The 25334-nt window shown below is 42.4% G+C and overlaps 1 pseudogene; it reads right to left on the reverse strand.

Moving 5' to 3' along the window:
- Positions 1–6370: 6370 nt before the first annotated feature.
- On the reverse strand, positions 6371–23917 carry LOC132583434 (olfactory receptor 14A16-like; annotated as a pseudogene).
- Positions 23918–25334: the final 1417 nt, after the last annotated feature.

Below are 25334 nucleotides of genomic sequence, written 5' to 3' on the forward strand. Positions count from 1 at the left end.
CACCGCTTGTCTCCCGGGGGCTGCAGGCCCCTCCCCCCCTCATCTTTTAGTATTCGGACCATAAGACGCACGCACTTCCCCCCCCCCCACTTTTTTGGGGGGGAAAAGTGCGTCTTATGGTCCGAAAAATACGGTAAATCTTTACGGAGGTTATGGTAAAAAGAACAATCAAGCAATATATGCTAGATTGAGTCAGGAGTATTTGCTCCACAGGAGCAAAGTCTGTCGGCTAAAGGGACTCGCTGATATCTCCCTTGTAAAACTTTGGAGGGAAATGCATTTAGTCTAGCCAACATAAATGCCCTGCGATGACTTGGAATGGTTAAGTCTGATAGATAATTGGGCATTTTGCCACAGAAAGCAATTAGACCTAAGGAAGCTGGAGAGCAAATATAAGGGTCTGTTGGCCATAATTTTGTTTCCTCCGATTCCCACAGTCTCAATTTAATACATCTGAAGATATATGACTCATCAGAGGTAGAAAAATCATCTACCTCTATCCCCAATTGATTAATTTTGGACAGAAGCACTGCTGTCCAGGATGAAATATATGGGTCTCTTTTCATAAAATCAAGAAGGCTGTTAGGATCTGTTCTAAAGTGAATTTTGAGCCAGAATTTAAACACTGCAATCGAGGCTTTTGTCTCCACCAAAGAGTAACCCACTTCAGAGCAGAGAGCAAAGTAGGACACACATTTTGGCAAACCAAGAATTTGTCTTAAAAATGAGGCTTGAATGCCCTCCACTTTCCTGGTAAAAGCTGAGATCCATATAGGGATACCATAGAGAATTTGGGCAAGCGTTTTGGCTTTGAACACTTTAATTGCTGGTGGAACTAACTGGTTGCCCCTTGCAAAGAAAAACTGTTTAATTTGAGCAGCTGAACATTTAGCCAAGTTGATGGTGTTGTTACGATGTGAAACCCAGCTTAATTTGTGATTAAAAGTGATCCCCAAGTATTTAAAAAAAATTGTTTGCTCAATTGTTGAGTTGCCAATAAACCATCTCTGTGGGTGCCAGCAATTTGAAAAGACAACTACTTTAGATTTGGCATAATTGATAGAAAGTGAATTACAATTACAGTAGTCATAAAAGGCATTCAAATACCTTTTCAGGCCCACTCTTGTACAAGAGAGGATGGTAGTATCATCGGCATAAAGTAATAAGGGGACCGCTCGACTTGCAAGTTTAGGCGGATGACCATTAATGGGGTTCAAAAATTGTGCCAGGTCGGTTAAAAATAAATTATAAAGATGCGGGGCCAGCACGCAACCTTGTTTAACCCCCTTTAACACTGGGATTTTACTAGTCAAGTCTCTGCTAGAAGAAAATTTCTCTTGGCAAAAGGTATTAGAATGAAGTTTCCTCAAGAGAAACAGCAGACGAGGGTCCATTCCCAGGTAACCTAGCTTGATCCATAGTTGGGCTCTATCTATTGAATCAAAGGAACCCTTCAAATCGATGAAGGCAGCGTATAATTTTTTTGACCCGGTATGCATATATTTTTCAGCAAGGAAGGCCAGAGTGCAGCAGTGATCCATAGTAGATTTGCCTTTGGAGAAGCCAATCTGTTCAGGACCTATGATGTTGCCTAGGCGCATCCAGTCAGTTGATCGGAGTTCTAAATGTTTTGCATACAATTTGCCCACTATAGATAATAAACTAATAGGGTGGAAATTTTCTGGTAACTCCAACCCCCCCCCCCTTTTTGTATATTGGGATAATTATAGAATCAAGCCAAGAGTCAGGGATGGAGCCATGCAGATCGATGAAAGAGAACAATTTTGCAAGGGGCAAGAGCCACCAATCGGCAAACTTTGTGAATACCTCAGCGGGAAGGCCATCAGGGCCAGGTGCTTTACCTGCTTTTAAATCCTTCAGTTACTCACTGATTTCCTCTAGAGTTACTGGAGGCCAGACCGACATATCAATAACTGAGGGGTTTGCTAAGATAGGAGGGGATACACATGGAGCAGCAAAAATGTTAGAGAAGTAATCAACCCATGTTTGCTCAGAAATATTTGGGTCAGTAACAGAATTGTTTTTTTAGATTACCTGAAATGATTCTCCAGAAAGCCTTATCATTAGATTTTATCGAGTGGTAAAGTTGGTCCCATTTATTCTGAAAGAAAACTTTCTTTTTGGATATAGTAAGCTCCAGGTAGGCTGTCTTATAAGCAATGTAGGCCTTGATTTTTGTTTGGTCTTTGGAGTGACAAGCCTCTTTAAAATGAGCTCTCAGTTCTTGTTTCCAAGCTAAACAATCTGTATCGAACCAGCTAGAGAAACTAGACCTAGACAAGATCACAGGTTTAGCTTTAGCACTACAATAATCAATTAATAATGAGAATCCTGAAAGGATTGAATCATCTGAATTGGAATTTATGATTGAATCCCTTAATCTGCGTAGCGCTTCAGCGCCAAAGAGGAAAGAAAACTCCCTTTCTAGGGCTTGGGACCACTTGATTTTTTTTAGAACATTCTCAGGGGCCTTCACAGATTGGGAAGGTGATACCATATTAACCTCCAGATCCAATCTTAAGGACAGAGTTAGGGGCAGGTGGTCATTCTCTGTGCGCGGATCGATGTAAAAGTTATCGATAGATGACAGAAGGTTGGGTGAACCCAAACAAAAATCTATCAAACCCTTGGGGGAAAAAAAGTAAAGTCAGTTGCAGCCGGAAATTTGGAGAGACCATTAAATATTATAACATTGTGCGCTATGCAGAATTCAATTAATCTAAGACCCGCCTTATTGGTTAAAGTATCTTTAGAACAACGGGGTAAACATAATTGTAGTGGAAGGGATTCAACCACTTCAAAGCCAAAATGAGAGATCCATTTCTGACTGTTACTGCCTATCCGAGCATTAAAATCACCAAAAATTTCCTAGACAAAGACATCACATAATCAGAAAATTTCTCCCACACAGCATCAGACTCTAGCTCTCCATTAGAAGGGGCTAAATAAACATTAATTATGATTAGGGTCAGTGCTGGGGAGGACAGCAATAAAGCCTGGGCAATTGGCGGGCAAGGATCCAAGAGGTTCACCTTAAATGGTAAATTGCATTTCACCAAAGCAGCCAGGCTTGCTTTACTGTGACCTTTAGAATGAGATCTATAAGCGGGGAGATTAAAAACTTCAAAATCCGTCAGTCTAAAACTATCTTCTGCCCATGTTTCCTGAAGGAAGACACAATCAAAGGATTTCAAAAAGTCCAAAAAATCTGAGTCATTCACTTTACTGTTCCACCCAGCAATGTTCCAGGAGATGATGTAGATATTCCTTGTGGCTTCCCTAGCTGCTAGTCAATCAATAATGGATATCCTTTCTAGCACCCTGGAGTCATCAGTGAAAGTACAACCATTATGTTGGGGTGCCCTTGAGCCAGTTAGAGAGGGTTCCATAGACAGATCAATTAAGTCAGCCGATGGGGAACAAGGGGGTAGGGGGTTGCCTGGAGGATCCAGGTTGATTGAAGGAACTGATTTCCCCGGCTCTAAAGACCTTTGCAGCTGCAGCTTAGTACCTTCAAGTCTTACGAGTATCGCCTGTTGATCTTTTGCTGGAAGACTCCCAAATGACTGCAAAAGGTCATCTTCTAATGAAACATTAAGGGGACTATGCGTCACATCCATAGAGGGCTGCACTGATGACTCATTATGCAACTCGGGGTTTGCTTGGGACTGACCAGATCTGGATACCTTAAAACACATTGCAGCCTTATATTTTTCCGCTGAAGATGATGCGTTCTTCAAGAGATGGGGATTACTTCACGTACTGTCCCCTGCGGACAGGTTAGGCAACAGAGCATTAATTTGAGAGTTAATAAAAGATCGTACGGGGAAAAACCCCTTCGACCATAATCTGCTAGACCTCCTGATGGCACCTGGGTTTTGACCACCATGTGACACAGAATGTTGGCCTGGATAGACTACTGGCCTGATCCAACATGGCTCCTCTTATGTTCTTATGTTCTAAGACTGCCTCCCACCATTTTTTCCCTCTACTAGTTAAGCTCTCCAGTCTTTACCTAAGATCGGGTCAGGTCACCATTTGTTGGAATAAACTGGTGATCCAAGATGACTCTTGGGTACATCTTGTGACAAAAATCAAAGGGGCACATGGACATAACGAGTCTTTTGTGATGTGAGAATGCTGGTGGATACTGCAAATGGATCACAGACACAGATACCAGGAGTTTGATCTGTAATTTCTAAGAACTTTGCTAGTCTTGGTTTTAGGGCAACTTCCTTAACACAAAATTCCTGCTAGACTTTTTCAGGTATATGAGCATTAGAAAGCATTTCACATGGGATAAAGCAAGTAGGGCATTAGGACAAGGTAAAGTGTAAATCAAGCAATGAGAAATGGTTATTAGATGGCAAACCTCAAAAGTAGAAAGGGAGAGTTAATTTCAGTATTGCAGGAAAAAATAACCATGTAGGACTGTCAGTTCTGGCTTTGTAAATTCCTGGAGATTTGGGGATGGAGGTAGACGAAGGTAGAATTTGGAAGATGAGGGAGCTTTGCAGGATTGTGATGCCATACAATCCACTCTTGGAAGCTGACAGGGGAACTGATCTTGGCAGTCTTTGAATCAGTTGTAACTGAAGGAGAACTGCACTCTGTCCTGAAGGCTGGGAACGCTAGAGTCTGCCTTGTGATGCATTTTGGCTATTATGAATAATAATAATAATAATAATAATAATAATAATAATAATAATAATAATAATAATAATAATAATAATAATAATAATAATAATAATAATAATAATAATAATAATAATAATAATAATAATAATTTTTTATTTCTATCCCGCCCTCCCCACCGGAGCAGGCTCAGGGCGGTTCACAACATAAAACACACATTACATCAGTTATAATTATAAAACACGGTTAAAACAATTACAAAGTATTAAAATTCACATAACAGTATGGCGTTATAAACAAGTTTCAATAAATTTCAGAAGTAAAAACATTTCAAGAATAAAAGCATTTCTAGCAGCATATCTAGTTTTGTCACAAGTGTGACCTAGTGTAGAAAGGCAAATGGCAATTATTATTCAACATCAAAATAGACCTCCGCAATGAAACATGAGATTGGGCTACTTATTCATTTTGCTACCATCGTAAGAATTAGATTTTTTACTTGTGTGCATTTGCTTTTGATAAACACTACACATGTATTGGATATAGGAGGCAATAATACAGCTCTACCAGTTGAACAATATTCTACATTTTTGCTTTAGACTAAGAAAAAGCCCATCTGTTTTAAGCTGCAGAACTGTAGATATACACTTTCACAGATGCCACATGAATAGTACAGAAGTACCTAAGAATGGTGCAGAAGTACTACTAATAAGAAAGTTAATTGATGTAGTATCCCCATGTCCCACCCAAGAATGTCACCACGACATCTATAATCCTCATCCCATTAATCCCAGAATTTTGGATGTTGGAAATACATCACTGTTTCTCCTTAGCATTAGTAATTCTCCCTCACTAAACATTTTCAGCCCATAGGACTGAATGAGAAAGCCATCTATAAATGGAACACAAATATACTCAAGATTTACATCAGTATAGAGACATTGTGGTTTGTGTGTGGGAGAAATGTTGTTTTCTTATTGATGCCATCGATGAATCTAACTCTATTTTTTGTGTAGGTGTTTGTTCTACAGCTAGTGTGCTCTAGAGGTGAAAGCGAAGAAGTAAACCAGAGAAGAGCCAAGTTCAAATAGCTGCTCACCATGAAAATCAATGGACAAATCTGTTTTAGTCATTTTCTCTCAGTCTAACCATCCAGTTGGAGTTGTTGCATGACAAACCTTGACTCTCTTGCAGCAATTGAAATTATCTGTTTCAAAACTCAACTCCTGAACAGAGAGGCAATCTTCAATATCCAATACTGATTACAGGATCTGTTCAAGTACTGCTTTATGTTTATGATCAAATTGTTAGGAAGTAGGGTACCACAGGGCATCCCTTCGTTCTATAACATATACAACAGATAAACCATCATGATGCAAGTTTGTTTACTTCTAGCCCAGGGAGAGTCTTGGTCTTGAAATCAGCAGCAGTCTAACCCCAGCCTCTGGAACTACACCTGATGGGAAAGTGACCAATAGGGGCAGCAAGAGCAGTTGCCTTGGGGTCACTGCAGTCAGCAGGGGCTGGACAGGGGCAACAAAAGTTCAGTACAGCAGCAGATAATATAGTGGCGAGTGTGTCATTGCCATATCATCAGGAGAAGCAGATGGCCACTGGGAAATAAGGAGAAACAGCAGCAAGGACAGTCCCAAAACAGGCTAAAGAGGAAGCAACGGATTATGACCCAGGACTATAAACCATCTCAGCCAGAATGTCATACTACAAACAAACAAAGAAATAAGCAAACAAATCAATTACACAAGTAAGAAATCCACTGTAAACTAACCCAGTATGAAAGCAAAAAATAGGCATTCTGGGAATAGAGAAATCCAGGTGATGCAACCCCCTCTTCTCCCTGTTCTGATGCTGGGAGAAGCTCATGGGCACACGACAGCAGAAGGATGGGTTGCTGTTGTTTAATAATATGCATTCTAGTTTCCTAATAATCTCTGTGAAGATGATTAGGGTTTGTAGAGTCTTTCAGGATCAAGTGCCGTGTTCTACTGGAGAAAGTTTTCCTTCCAGGCGTTTCGTTCTCAGCTGCGGAGAACATCCTCAGTGGCGTTGCAGCCGGAGCAGGTGCTCAGACCTTCTTGGCTGCTGTGCATTGAGTGGGGCCAGGACTGCTGGAGAACTGCTATTTCTAGGCTGGAGGGGGTGTGATGAAAGGGCAGTTGGTTTGTGGATGTGCCCATTGTTTGGTGGGGCTTCCTGGAAGGGTAGTGATAAGGAAACTGGCTGTTGAATGTGACCATTGTTCTGTGTTAATTGCTGGGAGGGTTGGAAGGGGTTTGAAGATAAGGAAGATGGTTGTTGACTGTGCTGATTGTTCTGTGGAATTTGCTGGTTGTTCTGAGACTTTCTGCAATTTATAGTCTGTAGGGTGTTTTGCAGAGCTGGGTACCAAGATTGGTGGATGAAAATGCCTTCTTCCTTTCTGTTAAAATTGTGCTGGTGTTTGTAAATCTCAGTAGCTTCTCTGTTCAGGCGGGTATGATAATGTGAAGATGACTTTCATACTTGGATTACAAACAGTGGATTTCATATTAGTGTAATTGATTTCTTTGTTTATTTCTTCCTTTGCTTAAGGTATGACATTCCTGATGAGATGGTTTACAACTTGCAAAAGCAATAGAGTATATGCAACCAACAAAATTAGAGAACAATGCACTAAATCACAGTGTAACACAGATAATAAAGAATGTGTGCAATATTGATTCTGCATCACAGAATGAAGAGATGTGACTCAAACAATAAGTTAAACTGGGACTTTATTAATGGAAGATCTGCCCTAGTAATGCATTTAAGACTTTCCAAAATGAATATATAATATGCCATCCTATATAACATTAGCATTTTGATGACCCACTGAAGCTCATTTTATAATTGCCAATATTCCTGACAATGTACAAAATATCTTTGCCTTGTCACTATCCCTGTTTGTTAATTAACTCTGGTATTCAGTGATGCTACTCAGTCCATTGTAGTGGCCTTATCAGTTTCCTCAAACTACTCAACCATTAGATTCAGTAAAGCTTTCCTCCTCTCCTAGAATGTTGATCAAGTTTCTCTTTGTTTTTCCTCCCCAACTCATTCTACTGTTGCCAACTAATCCCTACTTAAAAGCTCTATTGCTTAAGCTGCTCAGAGCCAACTTCAAAATATTCTAAATAAATTGATCAGTCCAGAAGATATTTATCTTCCTTCTCCAATAATGCAACATATGTAAAAATGACTCCTTTTTGCAAGCCTGAGAAAAGACTCCCTAAATTTCCTCCTTGAACCTGAATTAAGCAAGTACCTCCCCCATTGCTATTACAAAATCTCACAGTGATAGAGCAGAGTTCCCTCTCAGAGGAGAGAGGGGTTGCATAAATACAACATCCCAAATGATATTCTGATTGACTCAGCTGGATTTGGACTTACCATTTACATCTAATCAGGTATTGTTTGTTAACAGTTCTCCAAAAAGGGAAATTTTGTTTGCCTCTTTTTCAGCACTCTTTCTTCTTCTAAAGAAATCATGCAATTAGTTTCTTAATTTGGAGGGGTATTTTCCACATACCCTCTTGGATATCATTGTTCCTAAGGCTATAAATGATTGGATTCAGGAGCGGTGGTAAAACAGTATACACAACAGCAGATACCAAATCCAGAGTTGGAGAGAAAAGTGCTTTGGGCCTCATAAAAGAAAGCACAGCTGTGATGATGAATAAAGAAAAGACAGCCAAGAGGAGAGTGCAGGTGGAGAAAGCCTTGTATCTGCCTTGAACAGATGGAATCTTCAGTACTGTAGAGAAGATGTAGCCATAGGAAATAAAGATGAATATAAACATAAAGGAGTTTACAGTAAGCCCAAGAATGAGAATCAGTTGCTCATTAATTTTTGTATCAGTGCAAGAGATCTTTTGTGGCTGAGGGATGTCACAGAAAAATTGCTCAATAACATTGGACCCACAGAAGCTTAACCAAAAAGTGACACCAGTTGCTAACACTGCATGCATCACACTGCTTATCCAAGTGTCAGCCGCTATCTGAGCACAGATGTCCCAGTTCATGATTCATCTGTACTGTAGAGGATGACAGATAGCTACGTAATGGTCATAAGCCATAACAGTGAGGGTGACAAGTTCAGCAGTGACAAACGTCACAATGAAGAAGATCTGCATGACATACCCAGGGAAAGAAATACATTTGTTGTTTGTCAAGGAAATGGCTATGGATTTGGGGACAGTGGTAAAGATGACACTGATACATTCACCAAGAAAAAGTACATGAAAGTGTGAAGGTGATGGTTCAGGACCACAACTATGACAATGAGACAATTCCCAATTACAGCTAAGAAATAAGTGGAGAGGAAAATCACAAAATGCAAAATTTGCATGTCACGGTCATCAGAAAATGTCATCAGAAGAAACTCTTCCACAGTGGATTGATTGGTTATTTGATTCCTTACAGACATTCTGTGGAGAGAAGTAAAGTTATTGATGAAGTACATCCACTTATGGTGAAGAATTATTGTATCTATATCATGCATTTCAGTAATATATAGTAGTCCTATCTATCTATTATGTACTATATCTTCTCTTAGTTTATCTTCCAAGCTGTCTTTTTGTACATTCAAGTCTAGAAGAAAAAAAAAAAAAGTCTGAAGTGTACTGGTTAGTTCTGGTTATATTCTGGTTATATTCACAACATTTTTAATATAATTTACATTATGGAATCTTGAACTTTGGCATAAAAGTATGATGTCTGCTTTTTATAATTTGAACGTTGCCCTTTCTGTCCTTGTACCTCCCCCTCCCACCTTTTTGTCCCCATAAACATCATGTATTTATTCAAGGAAATGAATATACAACTACATCAGAGTGTTCAGAATTCAGCTCCTCACTACAGTTCCCATCACATATGGCTTTGGTTCACAATCCTTACTAGAGAATATTTGGATATTCAAAAGGGAGTCTTCTTTCATTGGGCAACAGTGGGAAAGCTAGTTGAACCTAGAGATACCACTTAACTAGTGCTGAACCACAGTGTCCACTTCCCCATTTTATCATTTTGTTTTTAGGCTATCAAGTTGTGAGTCTCCCACCCCATCCAGTAGTAATAACGTCTGTACCTCAGTTCCGCTATTAATCTCAAAATTCTTTTGCTAACTCTGAATATTCATTGTTTTCATTGAATTAAATAAAATCTCATCTCAAATGTACCAAACAGCATGAAATATCACCATTTATATCTAATGCCATCCACAATTTTGTGTGCCACTAAGAAACCCACCAACTCAGAATCCTTCTTTACTGAGTGACCCAAGAATATTTGTTAGCAAAAGCAATGGGTTCATCAACTTATGTTAAAGAAACAAAGAGTTGCTATTCTATATATCTCTATTTGCACTGTCCTTTCAAGTAGATAGCAGTAAAATGTGGCATCTAGATGTTGTCTTAATTTGTAAATTTCCTCATCCATAAATCTCCTTTGTCTTTATATTCCTTTCAAAACTGAAGTCCAGTGCATCAGAAGAGACTGCCAAATGTTTTAGGTAAGGAGATATAACAGGATAAAACTCACCTCTTCCATAGCTTCTCTCAGTAGATGAGTAAGCTTTGTGTTTTCAGTTTGGTCTTTATTGGAGGACACCCGTGTTGTGAAGAACAGAGTCATCTTTGTTTTCTTAATGGAGTTTGATCAGGAAATTGCATTGCTGAGAACATCATGGTAATCTTCAGTGATGTAATCAATGAACTCCTTTCAGTAAAACCTATTCATTCATCTGCCAATCAACAAGTGTAGGATTATTGTGTGTACAAGTAAGCAGTGTGATACAATACATGTGTAAACCTCCTATAGGACTTGCAGTGTGCCCTCATATGTATTTGCTTATGTTGCTGACCATTTAAGTAGAATATTGATGTACTTCCCCATCCTATTTTGTGGAACTGTAATAGGTCCCAGAAGGCCCTGAGCTCATTCTAAGTAAGACATTAGGAAAAGGTAAAGTGTAGATCCAGCAACGAGAAACAGTTATCAGATGGCAAACCTCAAAAGTAGAATGGGAGAGTTCGTTTCAGTACCAATTAATGCCAGTACCCCAGAAAAAGCAACCATGTAGGACTGCTAGCTCTGGTTTTGTAAATTCCTGTAGATTTGTGGATAGAGGCATTAGCCCAATCAAAAGTCTTGCAAGAGACCAAAAGAGAGGAGAGAAGGAGAGTTCCTATACAAAAGTTTTCAGAAATAATTGGATGAAACCTGGTGTTGAATGCTATATAAGAAATTTCCATGAATATGACCTGGAATCTGATGGAAAGCAGGCTTGCTGGCTTCAGCTGAAGAAGGCGTGATTGTTGAAACTGCTGGATAGTGAATCTGGACACCACATCCTGGACCTGGCCAGGAGTCTTCTGGTTTTATCAGGAGTAAGAGACTTTGGATTGGGCTAGTGCTTTATATCAGAGGATATAAACTTTGGACTTTGTTGGGTGCTTCCCATTATTACAATTTGTTATTAATGACTCTATGGACTGTTGCTTCATTACAACTGTTGGGTTAAAAGTTGTGTAAATGTGAATTCTGCATTTAAATAGACTGTAAAAATCACAACACAGTTTCAGGACTTAAGATTTTTATTTTGCTCTCTGTCACAGTTTCTTGTTTGTTCCTGCTTGCTCATACTATCCACTCTTAAAAAGAGACATTGTCGACAGGGGAATTGATCTTGGCAGTCTTGATATAAGTTGTAACTGAAGGAGAGCTGCACCCTGTCCTGAAGGCTGGCAACACTTGAGTCAACACTAGAGACAGGATGAAAAACTGGGCTGTAACAAATAAAATGAATTTTAACAGGGATAAATATAAAGTTTTGTACTTAGGTAGGAAAAATCCAGTGCATAGTTATAGGATGAGGAAACTTGTTTTGGCAGTAGTATGTGTGAAAAGGATCTAGGGGTCTTAGTGGAGCATACGCTGAACATGAGTCAATAGTATGATAGGGTGGCTAAAAATGCAAATGCAATTTTGAGCTGTATCAACAGTAGTATCCAGATCACATGAAGTGATGGTATGGTAAGCTCTGGTAAGATCTCACCTGCACTATTGTGTTCAGTTTTTGGCACCACTTCTTAAGAATGTATATATTTTGACTTCTCCATTAAGCTAGTCCAGAGGAGGGCAACAAAGATGGTGATGGGGCTGGAGACCAAGTACTATAAAGCAGGGGTGACTAATGGTAGCTCTCCAGATGTTTTTTGCCAACAACTCCCATCAACTCCAGCCAGCATGGCTAATGGCTGGGGCTGATGGGAGTTGTAGGCAAAAAACATCTGGAGAGCTACCATTGGCCACCCCTGCTATAAAGAAAGGATGAAGGAGCTGGACATGTTTAGCCAGGAGAGGAGGCGGCTGAAAGTTGATATGATCACCATTAAGTACTTGAAGGGCTGTCATATAGAGGATGCTGCAGAATTGTTTTCTGTTGCCGCAGAAGCTAGGAAGGACCAGAACTAATGGGTTTAAATTACATCAAATGAATTTCCAGCTCAACATTAGGAAGAACTTCCTGACAGTCAGAGCAGTTCCTCAGTGGAAGCTGCTATGTAGCCTAGTGTAGAAAGGCAAATGACAATTATTTTTAAACATCAAAATAATTTCTCCCAAATGAAACATTAGATTGGTCAGATTCATTATGCTACCCTCATAGGAATTAAATATTCATTTTTACTTATATATGTTTGCTTCTGATAAATATTGAACATGTATTGGTGATAGGAGGCAATAATACTCCACTTCCAGCTGAACAACATTCTACATTTTTGTTTTACTGGTTATAAACAATTTTATTAGTAACATATGGTAGTAGAACTATTTCTACAGCTTATAAAAAAAAGCCTTAAGATGAAAGCATCATTCTACCCCACATCTTACTTTCCTCCCACCCCACCCCCCAATAATTGACCTCCGCCAGTGTTATTTTTTAAAAAACAGATATTAAAGGTACCTTTAACTATCAAGAAAAAACAAAAATTGATTAAGAAAGAGAAAAAAAGAGAAAAAAAACCCTTCAAAAGTTATATTCTTGTCTTAAAGGTCTTAATCTTCAAAAATTGTCCAGTGTCCTTTTATTTTCCACTCTTTTTCTAAATATCTTCTGAATTTCTTCCACTCCCGATTAAAGAGTTCTAAATCGCAGTCTCTTAATTTTCTTGTTAGCTTATCCATTTCACTCCATGACATAACTTTTAAAGTCCAGTCCCATTTTTCTGGTATTTTTTCTTGCTTCCACAACTGCGCATACAATGTCCTAGCAGCTGAGAGCAAGTACCATATTAAAGTTCTATCTTCTTTTGGAAAATTCTCCATTTGTAATCCCAGCAAAAATGTCTCTGCTTCTTTTTTAAATTCATATCCTAGGATCTTAGATATCTCTTGTTGAATCATCTGCCAAAACATTTTAGCTCTTTCACAAGTCCACCACATATGGTAGAAAGAGCCTTCATGCTTTTTACCTTTCCAACACCTATCTGGCATCTTATTGTCCATCTTTGCTAATTTTTTTGGAGTCATGTACCATCTATACATCATCTTAAAACAGTTCTCTTTAATACTATGACATGTTGCGAGTTTCATAGAGTTTTTCCACAGATGTTCCCAAGATTCCATTTTTATTTCTTTATTTACATTAATTGCCCATTTTATCATTTGAGATTTCACTACTTCATCTTCTGTGGTCCATTGTAAAAGTAATTTGTACACTTTTGAAATTAATTTCTCATTATCTCCAAGCAGAACTCTTTCCATTTCTGTTTGCTCTTTCCTTATTCCTTCAGCTTTAATATCATTCTCCATCAAGCTTTTTATTTGTTGCATTTGAAACCAATCATATTTATAATTCAATTCTTCTGCAGTTTTCATTTCTATTTTCCCACTTTGTATTTTTAGTAGTTGGTTGTATGATAGTTGTTTTTCCTTAACTGTTTTGGCCGTTAACTTTATCACTTCAGCCGGCACTATCCACAGAGGTCTTCTCTCATCGCCATATTTCTTGTACTTTATCCACACATTTAGTAAGTTGCTCCTTATATAATGGTGAGAGAAAAGACCGTCCATCTTCTTTTTCCCATAATACAAGTAGGCATGCCAGCCGAATTTTTTCCCATGGCCTTCTAGCACTAGAAGTTTTTTATTTAATAACGTTATCCATTCTTTCAACCATACTAAACAAATTGCTTCATGATACAGTTTCAAATCTGGTAATTGAAACCCACCTCTCTCTTTTGCATCTATCAGGACTTTCATTTTAATTCTAGGTTTCCTCCCGGCCCACACAAATTCCGAGATTTTTCTTCTCCATTTATCAAATTGCTTAGCATCTTTCACAATGGGGATAGTTTGAAACAAATACATAATCCTTGGTAAGATATTCATTTTTACTGCAGCTATTCTGCCCAACAATGACAAATTGAGCTTGTTCCACTTTAGCATATCTTCTTCTATTTTGCGCCAGAGCTTTTCATAGTTGTTCCTAAACAGATCAATATTTTTCATTGTTATCTCTACCCCTAGGTATTTTACCCCTAGGTATTGAGAGGAGTACCTGAGGAAGAGAATGATGATCTGAGAGGATATATAATAAACATAATTGCAGAATTCTTAGAAGAAGACCCTGACAAGACTAAGAATATGTATGATCATATGTATAGAGTCAATTTGTTACACGCCAAAAAAAACAACTTACCAAGAGATGTTGTTGTAAGATTTATGACAAAGGAAATGGTGGGAAGGATCATTAAGAAAAACTTTGAACAGTCATTGATAATAAGAGGTAGCAGAGTGAGAATAATGAAGGAGCTACCCAAAGAAGTGATAAACGACAGGAGAACATACAAAAAGTTGACAGAAAAACTGAAAGACAATGGCACAAGGTACAGATGGTTAATCCCTGAGGGTTTGAGCTTTGAACTTCAGGGGAAGAGAGTAACAATTACAAATGCTAGAGAGTTGAGGAGATTTTTTGAAGAAAATAAAGAATTTGCACCATGATGGATTACAAATTACTGTCTTGGAATGTTAATGGACTAAATTCACCACAAAAAAGAAGGGCAACTTTTCATTGGATTAAGAAGCAACATTGTAACATAATTTGTCTGCAAGAAGTCCACATCAAACAAAAGGATTATAAATTTTTATGGAATAAACAATTGGGGAAGGAATTTTTTTCATTAGCCAAACAGAAAAAAAGGGGAGTAGTCATTTATGTCAAACAGGACTTGGAGCCAAAACTGATGTTTAAAGATAAAGATGGAAGATTTGTAGCAGTGGAAATAACATCAAATGGGGAAAAAATGCTGTTATTGGGACTATATGCACCTAATGGTGCAAAAGATGTTTTTTTTAAAGACATTATACAACAACTAGATGAGTTGACCTACGATCAAATACTCTTAATGGGAGATTTTAATGGAACAGTTGAGAACTCATTGGATAGATCCGGAGGGAAAGAAAATAGTGTGAAAGAAGGGAAATTGCCAAAGTCTTTCTTTGAGTTAGTTAAACAGGAAAACTTGGAAGATATATGGAGAAAGTTCAATCCTGAAGTGCGGGACTATACTTTTTTTTCTGCAAGACATAAGACCTTTTCTAGAATTGACATGTTGTGGGGAACTAGAGACCTAGGCCTTATAACAAAGAAGATAGATATTTTGCCTAAAATCGGTGCCGATCATAACCCAATAATGTGGATTACAAAATTGTCCAAAAGACTGAGAAGATGGAGACTGAATGAAGATTTGCTACAGAACAAAGAAACAGTGACTTTCCTAGGAAAAGAGACTTCCAGACGGTCTGGGATACTTATAAAGCAGTAATGAGAGGGTTGTTGATTACATTGAACAACAAAGATAAAAGGGAAAAAGAAAAACAATTATTGGACATTCAAAATGAAATAAAGAAAAAAGAAGGTGCGTTGAGGAAAAGACCAGGGAAAAAGAAGATTCTAAGGGAAATATCAATATTACAAACTCAACTAAGACATTTACTAAACAAAGAAGTGGAATGGAACTTGAAAAGGCTTCAGCAGAAATCGTTTGAAGGAGCAAATAAGACGGGGAAATACTTGGCGTGGCAGCTGAAAAAAAAGAGAGAAAACAAAACAATTAGTAGAATTGTAATAGATGGAAGAGATATAGTTACTCAAGAGGGAATAAAAAGAGAATTTTTTAAGTACTATGCCAAGCTGTTTAAAGGTGCTGAAGTAAAGAGAAAAAAGATAGATGAATACTTACAGAAAATAAAAATTGAGCCTTTAACTGAAAATATGAGAAAAATTTTGAATGACCCAATTGAAAAAATAGAAATTGAAGCAGCAATTAATGTGATGAAGAATGATAAAGCTCCCGGGCCAGACGGTTATACAGCTAAATATTTTAAAATTTTCAAAGATGAATTAATACCAAAATTACAGAAGCTGATGAATGTAATAAGAGCTAAAGGGAAGGTACCAAATACATGGAAGGAAGCCGTTATTTCTTTGATACCTAAAGAAGAAAGAGACGTCACAAATGTGAAAAATTATAGACCAATATCACTTTTGAACAATGATTATAAAATATTTACAAGAATTCTGGCGGAACGACTTAAGCAATATCTGATAAATTTTATAAAGGAGGACCAAGCTGGTTTTCTCCCCAAAAGACAAATAAGAGACAATATTAGAACTGTTGTAAATATTGTAGAATACTATGAAAGACATCCAGAAAAGGAAGTAGCACTATTCTTTGCGGATGCAGAAAAAGCATTTGACAATTTAAATTGGGACTTCATGTTTGCAGTGATGGAAAAAATGGAGCTTGGAGAAAGTTTTATAAGAATGATAAAGGCAATATATTTTGAACAAAGGGCAAGGTTGTGCATCAATGCAGATCTTACAGACGAAATGAAAATTAGTAAAGGTACTAGACAAGGCTGCCCGCTTTCGCCATTGTTGTTCATAATGACTCTTGAAATTTTACTGATGCAGATCTAAGATGAAAAAGATTTAGAAGGACTACAAATAAAAGGGTATACCTATAAATACAGAGCATTTGCGGATGATATAATGTTTATAAATGAAAATCCCCTACAAGCTACACCGTTGTTGCTAACGAGAATACAAGAGTTTGGGGAGTTGGCGGGACTTTACATAAACAAAGAAAAATCAAAAATTTTATGTAAGAATATGCAGAAAAATAGACAACAAGAACTACAAAGACTAACGGGTTGTGAAGTTACCTCTAAGGTAAAATATCTACATTTTTGTTTTAGACTGATAAATAGCCCATGTGTTTCAAGCCGCATAGCTGTAACTACACATATTCACAGATGCAATGGGGAAGAGAAATACTACTAATAATAAATTTATTTAATGTAATATCCCCAGGTTCCCCCTTGACATCACTGGATGTCTCCATGACATCATTAGGCCCTACTCCATTCATCCCAGAATTTAGGAAGATTGAGTATGCATCATTGCTTCCTCAGCATTAACAATTCTCACACACTGTACAATTTGTAGGACTGAATCAGAGCCCAATTTACAATTGCCTCCCAAGTCAGAATAAAGAGACGGACACAATTAGATTGGTGAAACTATGGGCCACTTTCTTAAATAACACGGCAAGGGCAACCTAACTGCGGCCAGGGGTCTCCTCAGACCGCTCCCCTGCCTTTTTAAGCGGGTGAGAGACCCGGCCCCCCAGCCAGAGCTGTGTGCCACAGCTCCCGCCATGCAGGCCCAGCAGGGAGGCTCGCACCGGAGGGCTCAGACACCAGACGCGAGTCTCAGCAAAAGGCACCCATCTAATCGAGTCTCCAGGACAGTCTGCATTCACACACCTCGGGCCACACCCAAAGGTTGATCGTGCCAGACCTTTAACTCCCCAAAAGGGGGAGGCTAACGGGTCCTCCCCAGGCCACATGGTGCCATAAACCCTGTAAAACCTGCCACAACTAAGGCAAAGTCTCTACTTAGGGCTTAGCACCCACCGAAAGGCCCAAAGCCAACACAAGCCCTTGCTGCAAATCCCTCAGGAAAAGCATATTACCCTTTTCCGAGAGATGCACCCCATCCCCTCTGTAAAGGTCAGGACATTCCCTAGAAATATCCGGATGGGGCAAATAGTGGCCCAAACCACCCTCCAAAACCTTGCGAATCTCCTTATTCGCTCTGTAATGAGCCCTCTCGATCCCAGCTGGATTCCAAGCACTGCGCCACACCAAACGCGGAATCATGGCCGACCAAACTATAATGGTACCAGGCCATCTGTTCCTTATGTACTTGAAATCATCTCAGGCTTCCAAGATCAACGCCTTGCCTTTAATCAGCCCGAGATCATTCCCTCCCAAGTGAACAATTAATACCTGAGGAGGAGGGCCCACACACCCGTGAAACAAAAGGGGGAGCAAGCCAGGCCACTGAAGACCCCAGCGCTCCCGCCATTCAACCATAACATATTTGCTGAGCCCCAGCTGAGAGCCAACAGCAGTTCTCCAAGCTTGATGTGCCGCCCAAAACACATAACTGTGCCCGCAGATGCGAACTCTGCTCCTCCGGCCAGGAACAACAGCATCTAAAAGGAAAAACAGATGAGTTATAAAACCCAGACCTTAAACTACCCCAGCTCCTAATCACAAACTACTAGCAGAGCAAAGGGCAAATATAACCTTTGTAAGCCTGAGACTGCCAACGGCCAAGGTGCTGAATGGACGAAGTAGAATAACCCAAGGCAGCAGCCGTAGAGGCTGCGCCGATTCTAAAGGAATGGGTACCAAACCTCACTCCAGACAACCCCAACAAGGCTAAAGCCCTGGACGTCATGGCCCAAAATTGATGTTTTGTCAGAGGGCTGCCTCCAAAATGACAAAACAACAACCCTTCACAGCCTCCCCGCACAGCCAAATAGTCGGCCAATGCGAAAACTGGGCAAAGCTCCACTTCCGAACATGGACCCAACTCCAGCACAGTTCCCATGCCCTCTTGATCCGTTTTGGATCGCTGGATAGTAAGAACCGCCTTACCCCCCAACAACTTAATATCCCTCAGTAACAACGCCCTACCTGAAAAATCACTCTTGGAGCTTGCCACCAATTCACTAACCCTCAGCGCCCCAAAAAAGGCCACCAAAGAGTCTGCGTGAAACAAAACTGCCTCAAAATGAGATGCACAAACTGCGCTCCAAACCCCCTTCAAACCTCGCCGCATCCAGGAGACATAGGGGTCCTAGTATCAGGCTGAGGCCCAACCTCCCTTCGAATATGAAAATCTGGTGTTTCCTCCCTATACCCTAAGGCTTTGCTAGCGAAGGCCAGCGCAGACATGCGTCCCCTGATTGATCGCACGCCCAGTCCTTTACCTCTTAAGGAAACACAATAATGGAGCAACTGCTCCACTGGGAGGGGCCAAACAATGCGATACCCTACCTCAGCCCTAAAGTCTTCAAACTGCCGAACAGCACGTTCGTAAGACTTCCTGGTGCTAGGCGCAATGGCTAGGCCTATCGCTCTGCAGGCCTCGGCTCTCCAATCAGCCATAGCTCCTGGGGCATAGGCGCCGCACCCAGATTGGCGTCCGGGGCCAGCTGATGAAACCTCTCCATCTGTTTGCGAGAGAGAGCATCAGCCACCCCGTTATTCACCCCAGGCACGTGCTTGGCCAAAAACAAAATGTTAAGCCGCAGGCAACGCAGAGTGAAGGCCCTCACCAACCTCATAACCCATTGCGATTTGGACAAAAGGGAAGTGATAACATGAACAACAGCCATGTTGTCGCACCAAAAATGAACAGTGCGATTGACCATATTACTCCCCCACAGCCAAACTGCAAACAAAATAGGAAAAAATTCCAAAAACGTGAGATACCGGCTCAAACTGGCCTGGACCCATGACTCCGGCCACACCTCCATACACCAATGTCCACGGAAGTAGACCCTAAAACCTAATGACCCGGCAGCATCGGACATGACCTGAAGCTCCACCTCAAGTCTCATGTCTTCTCTCCAAAATGAAATCCTATTAAAGGATTCCAAAAACTCCTGCCACATCCACAGGTCCTCCCTCATGCTGCTAGTAACCGTGGTCCTGTGCTGTGGCAAGCGAAGGCCCGCCATAGCGTCACAGAACCTGCGAAGAAAAGGCCTACCCGGGGCAACCACTTTGCAGGCAAAGTTAAGATGCCCAACCAACTGCTGCAGCTCGAGCAGCGTAACCTTCTTTTTGCGAAGGAAATAACTAATCCTTTCCTTCAAGTCCTGCAGCTTCTGACAAGGAATCCTAGATGATTGCTCTAAAGTATCCAGCTCGATCCCCAAAAACACAAGGCAATGGGCCGGGCCCTCAGTTTTTTCCTCAGCCAATGGCACACCCAACTCAGCAGCCAACTCAATAAAGCCGGCTAACAACTGAATGCAGCATCCAGAACCAGCAGGGCCCACAAACAGGTAGTCATCCAAATAATGAACGACATCCTGCAAACCCACTTTCTTGTGCACAGCCCATTCCAAAAAGGGGCTGAAACACTCGAAAGCAGCACACGATACAGAGCAACCCATAGGCAATGCCCTGTCCATGTAAAATTGCCCTGCAAACGAGAAGCCCAAAAGCTCAAAATCATCCGGGTGGACAAGGAGGAGGCGAAATGCAAATTTGATATTGCGTTTGGCCAACTCAGCTCCCTGACCACAGTGTCAAACGACGCCCACAGCCTGATCAAATGAGGTGTACCTAATGGAGCATAGCTCCTCAGGTATGCCATCGTTAACAGAGGAACCCCTGGGGTAAGAAAGATGCTGAATCAAACAAAATTCACCCGGTGCCTTCTTCGGCACCACCCCTAAGATTAACCACAGGAAGACTAGCGAATGGGCCCAAAATCTGACCCTCTGCCAACTCCTTAGCAATTTTAGCCTCAACTATGTGCTCTAAACCCTTAACTGAACTAAGGTTCCTGGACCAAGTTGGTACTCGAGAACCTTGAAAAGGAATTCTAAAACCCAACGTAAAACCGTTCAACAAATATAAACTGTCCTCCCTACGTAGGTACCTGCAAAGCCATTCTTCAAGAGGACCCACCTTTATCGGGCTGGGGCCCTTTTCCAGTTTGGGAAGGACCCCCCCCCCGATCTTTTCTGACCCTTGCGCGGCTGGACTCTTGGGCAGTTGTTGAACGAGTGTGGGCCAGCACACAGGGGGCATTCGTGCTTGAACTGGCAAGCTTTACGACTGCATGCTCCCTGCGACCCAAACTCCCTGCAAAGCAAGCAGGGTTGAACCACCTGCCCCGCAGAGCTGCGGGAGGATGAAGATGCACTGGAAGGAGAAGAGGAACCCTTAGATACAAGGTGACTACTGTCGGATCGGTTCCCCAGATTGGGCCGCACAGGTGACATCACCTGCAGCCACAATTGCTGATGAATCCGATCCCAAGGGAGTGAAGGGTACAAAGCGTCCCTCATCCTGAACTCCTGGTCGTATTGGATCCAGGCCAGGCCGCTGAACATCGTATACCTCTTATATATGATGTCCCTATATTGAATCAACGCAGTGGCCCACCAGGGCTGCGCACGCGCTATCACTCCCGCATAAATAAAAAACCCCGGAAGCCAATTGGCCCAAGTCCATTCAACCTTCCTCTTCCTAAGCTTCTCCTTCTCTTTATCATCTAGTTCCTTCTTGTCCTTCTTCTCCAATTCTCTAAATAAAAGGGAGAATATGTCAACATATTCCCCTTTTAAGATTTTTTCCCTCGTGGCAGGCAGCAGGTGATTGCTCAAAGGTAAGGCAACCTCACCAAAAGGCATAGCGCCAAAGGGGACCGCTTCGTAAGGAGATGGAAAACCCCAGCCACCAGGCCAAGCCGCTGGTGACCCCTGCTGCCCTACCCCAGGGCAATTTCCAAATGGACCGAACTGACCCTGCGGGCACATCCAATTGCTCTGCTGCTCTAAGCCTAAAGTTGAAGGCGCCCCTGAACCACCTGACGGAGCGCCAGCCCCACTAGGACCAGCAGACCCCCAAGCCCCCCAAAGCCACACAAGCCCAGTGTGAGGCAATGAGCCATCCCCAGACTTACCAGGAGGTAAAGCAGGCACCAAAGCTGACCCGGCACCAACCGCACCGGACGACGGGCCAGCACCAACATCCGAGCCAACAAGCCCCACAGCTCCTCCAGCAGCAACAGCAGCAGATCTGCCCGCTAAAAGAGACAAGCGGGTCAGTATATCTGCCTGCAAAGCCCGCTTAGGAACCCGCCCCTTCTTGGGCATCTGAGAAGGTGGGAACCCCGATGCCTGCTCCAATGCCTGCAGATGCTGAAAAATGACTGCGTTAACTTCATCGTCCCCCTCCTCATCAGAAGATGAGGGGGGCGGCGGACGCTTCGGAGGAGGCTTAAGAGCCTTAGGGGCAGGCTGCTTTCCTTTAAGTTTCCACTACCTTTACGCCCCGACATGCTCGCTAAAGAGCACAGCACAAGTCAAAATCAAAGGGAGAATGGACTACTGTAAAACAGCTAGCCACTCTAAGCCAAAAAGGCGAGTCACCAAACCCCCAAATTCTTTAATTAGCTTAACAGAAAAAAAGGGGGGGAAGGGCCAAAGCCTACCTCTAAAATGGCCGCCGCCCCACTAAACCTTAAAATGGCTGCCGCCCCACTGCACTTTAAAATGGCCACTGCCTCACCACCCAAGAGCAAGGTGTGATGAAGAAGAAGCAAGCCTAAAATGGCCGCCAAGCACCAAAGGGAAGTAAAAGAACAACCGCTCCAGTGCCTATGACAAATGGCCGCCTATAAAAATGGCTGACCCACCCTGACAGCCACCTCAGCCCTGCTCAAATGGCCACCTAAAACCACAGAAAGTATCCAGGTCACCACCCAGAACAATGATCTGCACCCCCCAAAGAAGCGCTGTCAACCGGGGCCCCTATAAAAAAGAAGCCTCCCACCGCCCAAATGGCACTCCCCTGTAAACTAAAAATATGGAGCAAAGAAAATCCTCGAGGGCACACAACACCAACAGCCCTCGTATAATACAGTGCAGCAACCAGGGAAGACCAAACCACATCCCACGACGCTCCCTGCTTCCTGCCGCCACGATCCACCGACACACCGACCTCTCGGCCAAATCCCCACCTCCATTCAAACTAAGAGCGAGCAAGCATGCTCCCTGCTGTCCAAACACGCCGAGAGGACTGCAGAGACAGGGAGCGGGGGCTTCAATATAAGCGTTGAAGCCCTGCCCCCTCCAGACGCGTCCTAAAGCGCGCCGAAAAGTCCGCTCTCCCTCCGGGGGGGGGCAAAATCTTCCCTGCAGCCCGCCACATTGCGGCGGGCTGCAGGAGGCTCCCTTAGAAAAAAAATATATACATTCAAGATTTAATATTTACATGAGTATAGAAGCATGGGGCAGGAGAAATGTTGCTTTCTTGTCTTCTATGTATTTATCTCCCCTTTTGTGGAGGCATTTGTTCTATAGCTAGTGTGGTATAGTGGTTGGAGTGAAGAAGCAGGCCAGTGGGGAGCCAAGTTCAAATAGCTGCTCACCATGAAAATCATTGGACCAATCTGTTTTAGTCATTTTCTCTCAATCTAACCACCCATTTGGAATTGTTGCATGAATAAAATGGACAAGGGGGTTGCCATATGTTTTGTTCTTGGTGGAATAAAAGATGGAAATAATTGAACAGCAACTTGGCAGGATAGACCCAGTTGCTGAGATCTTCCCAAGAATGATTATGTCAAGCACTGTATCTTTATTTTTTGTTATAGTATTCAGAATATGGAATTGTTACTAACCCTGAATTAAACTGAGGCACATCAAAGTAGCAGCCCCCCCCCCCGAGTCTTTCACTTTCACTAACAAATGCAGGAATGTCCTCTTTGAAGATAAGACCTCCTGGGCCTCACTCTTCTTCCCCCTTGCTGCAGTTGGCGTTGGAGGGCCACTCATTTCATATTGGTCTCCACCTCATCTGCCAGCTGCACCCAACTCACTAGCATGGTAGGACGGGCTTGCTGCAGGGCTCGATCCAGCAGACTCGCGTTTAGCCCTCTCTGGAACTCTTCAATTTTCATCATCTCACTCCAACCCCGTACTTTGGCCAAGTGGGCCCTGAAATCGGCCGCATACTCACGCACCGATTTCATCCCTTGTTGCATCTCACGCAAGGCTGTGATGGCCCGCATCAGCAGTGCCTGCAGGAACCCAGCTATGGTGTCGAGCTTGAGGCCCCTCATCTCTTACAGGCTTACGTCCCATCTTCTTGCAGCCCCTTTCAGCTTCGAACCGAGGTAGTCCACTCGGCTGAATTCATCAGGGAATGTGTTCCCCCAATAGTGCATGTAGCTGTTGGCTTGAATGCTGAAGTGCTCTACTTCCTCTGGGTCGCTGTCAAAGGTGGCGTCCAGTTCTCGGTCCCTCCCGTAGTCTCGAGGGACCGGGCGTCCCGGTGGCTGTGCGGGACCTCCTGGTTGCCCAGGTATCACTGGAGGCACTTGGGGTGCTGGCACGACTGGCGGTACTTGTGGTGCTGGTGCCGATGTGATTGGTGGGACCAACGGAGCTCTTTCCAAGTCGCGCCTCAACACCCGGTCGATCTGCCTCTACATCTCTTGCGCTATGAAGGTGGCGTTGGCCTGGATTTCATCCTGTAGCTCCCTCGCCATGGTGGTCATCTCCCCTCTCATGGTTTCCAGGATGTCTGGCTTTTTTGGGTTACCCCCATCCTCCACCTCCAACCTAGCTGGGCGGCCATCATCTGGTCGGGGTCCACCCCACTCGTCCTTGTCTCTATCAGGGCACTCATCTCACTTCTTCCCAGGGTTTCCACCACCTTTTCCCCCTTGCACTGGTCTCATCAGGATGATTTCGTGGTGTGCTGGTACCTCATCCATCAATGCGGTGGAGGTGTGCGGTTCCCACTTCTGAGGGGTGATGAACAGTTGTTGTACTTGCAGAGGGGACCTGTGCCCCCTTACTCTTCGAGTCCCAACGGTGTGCTGGGGGGGGGGTCTGCACCTCTACTCCTTCGAATGGATCAGTAGGTTCTCTGTTATCTGGTGCTCTTTCAGCCATTCGGCTTAAAAGTTGCCAGGTCAGATGAACTCTTAATAAAGGATCAGTTCCAAAATGTCAGGCATGAGATTTCAAATTAACCAGTCCTTGGATTTTGAAACAAAGTGTGGTTTATTGATAATCCATGTGGCTCATTTGAGCTGAGAATTGGAACTGATACTTTGTAACACAAGAATACGTGCTTTAAAATGGCACATCAAAGGTTCTATAAACAATACTACATTCACATGTGAAATTCACACACTGGGTCCCTTATCTATATTGCAGCTAGCACATCCTGGGTCCAGGCCTGGCTGGGCCTGGGAACATGTCCCAGGAGGTCTTTTGTGGTGACCCAAACAACTTGGCAGCTAATTGCTTGGAGAAACCTCAAGCCTCCCCCCCCTTACTCCGAAGCCGACCCCGGCGGAACCGAAGAAGACTTCAACCAGACCCAAGGGGTGGGTTCGAGGGAACACCGCAACATCGATGGTGCTAGACGAGGATACTATAATTCTGGATGACTTAAGTGAGGAGTCATGGGGAATGGAGCCGGCGGAAAATGAGAGTAACTTGCACTGAGAGGTGCCGGGAGGCAGG

The sequence above is a fragment of the Heteronotia binoei genome, chromosome 15, assembly GCF_032191835.1.
Source record: "Heteronotia binoei isolate CCM8104 ecotype False Entrance Well chromosome 15, APGP_CSIRO_Hbin_v1, whole genome shotgun sequence".
Taxonomy (NCBI): domain Eukaryota; kingdom Metazoa; phylum Chordata; class Lepidosauria; order Squamata; family Gekkonidae; genus Heteronotia; species Heteronotia binoei.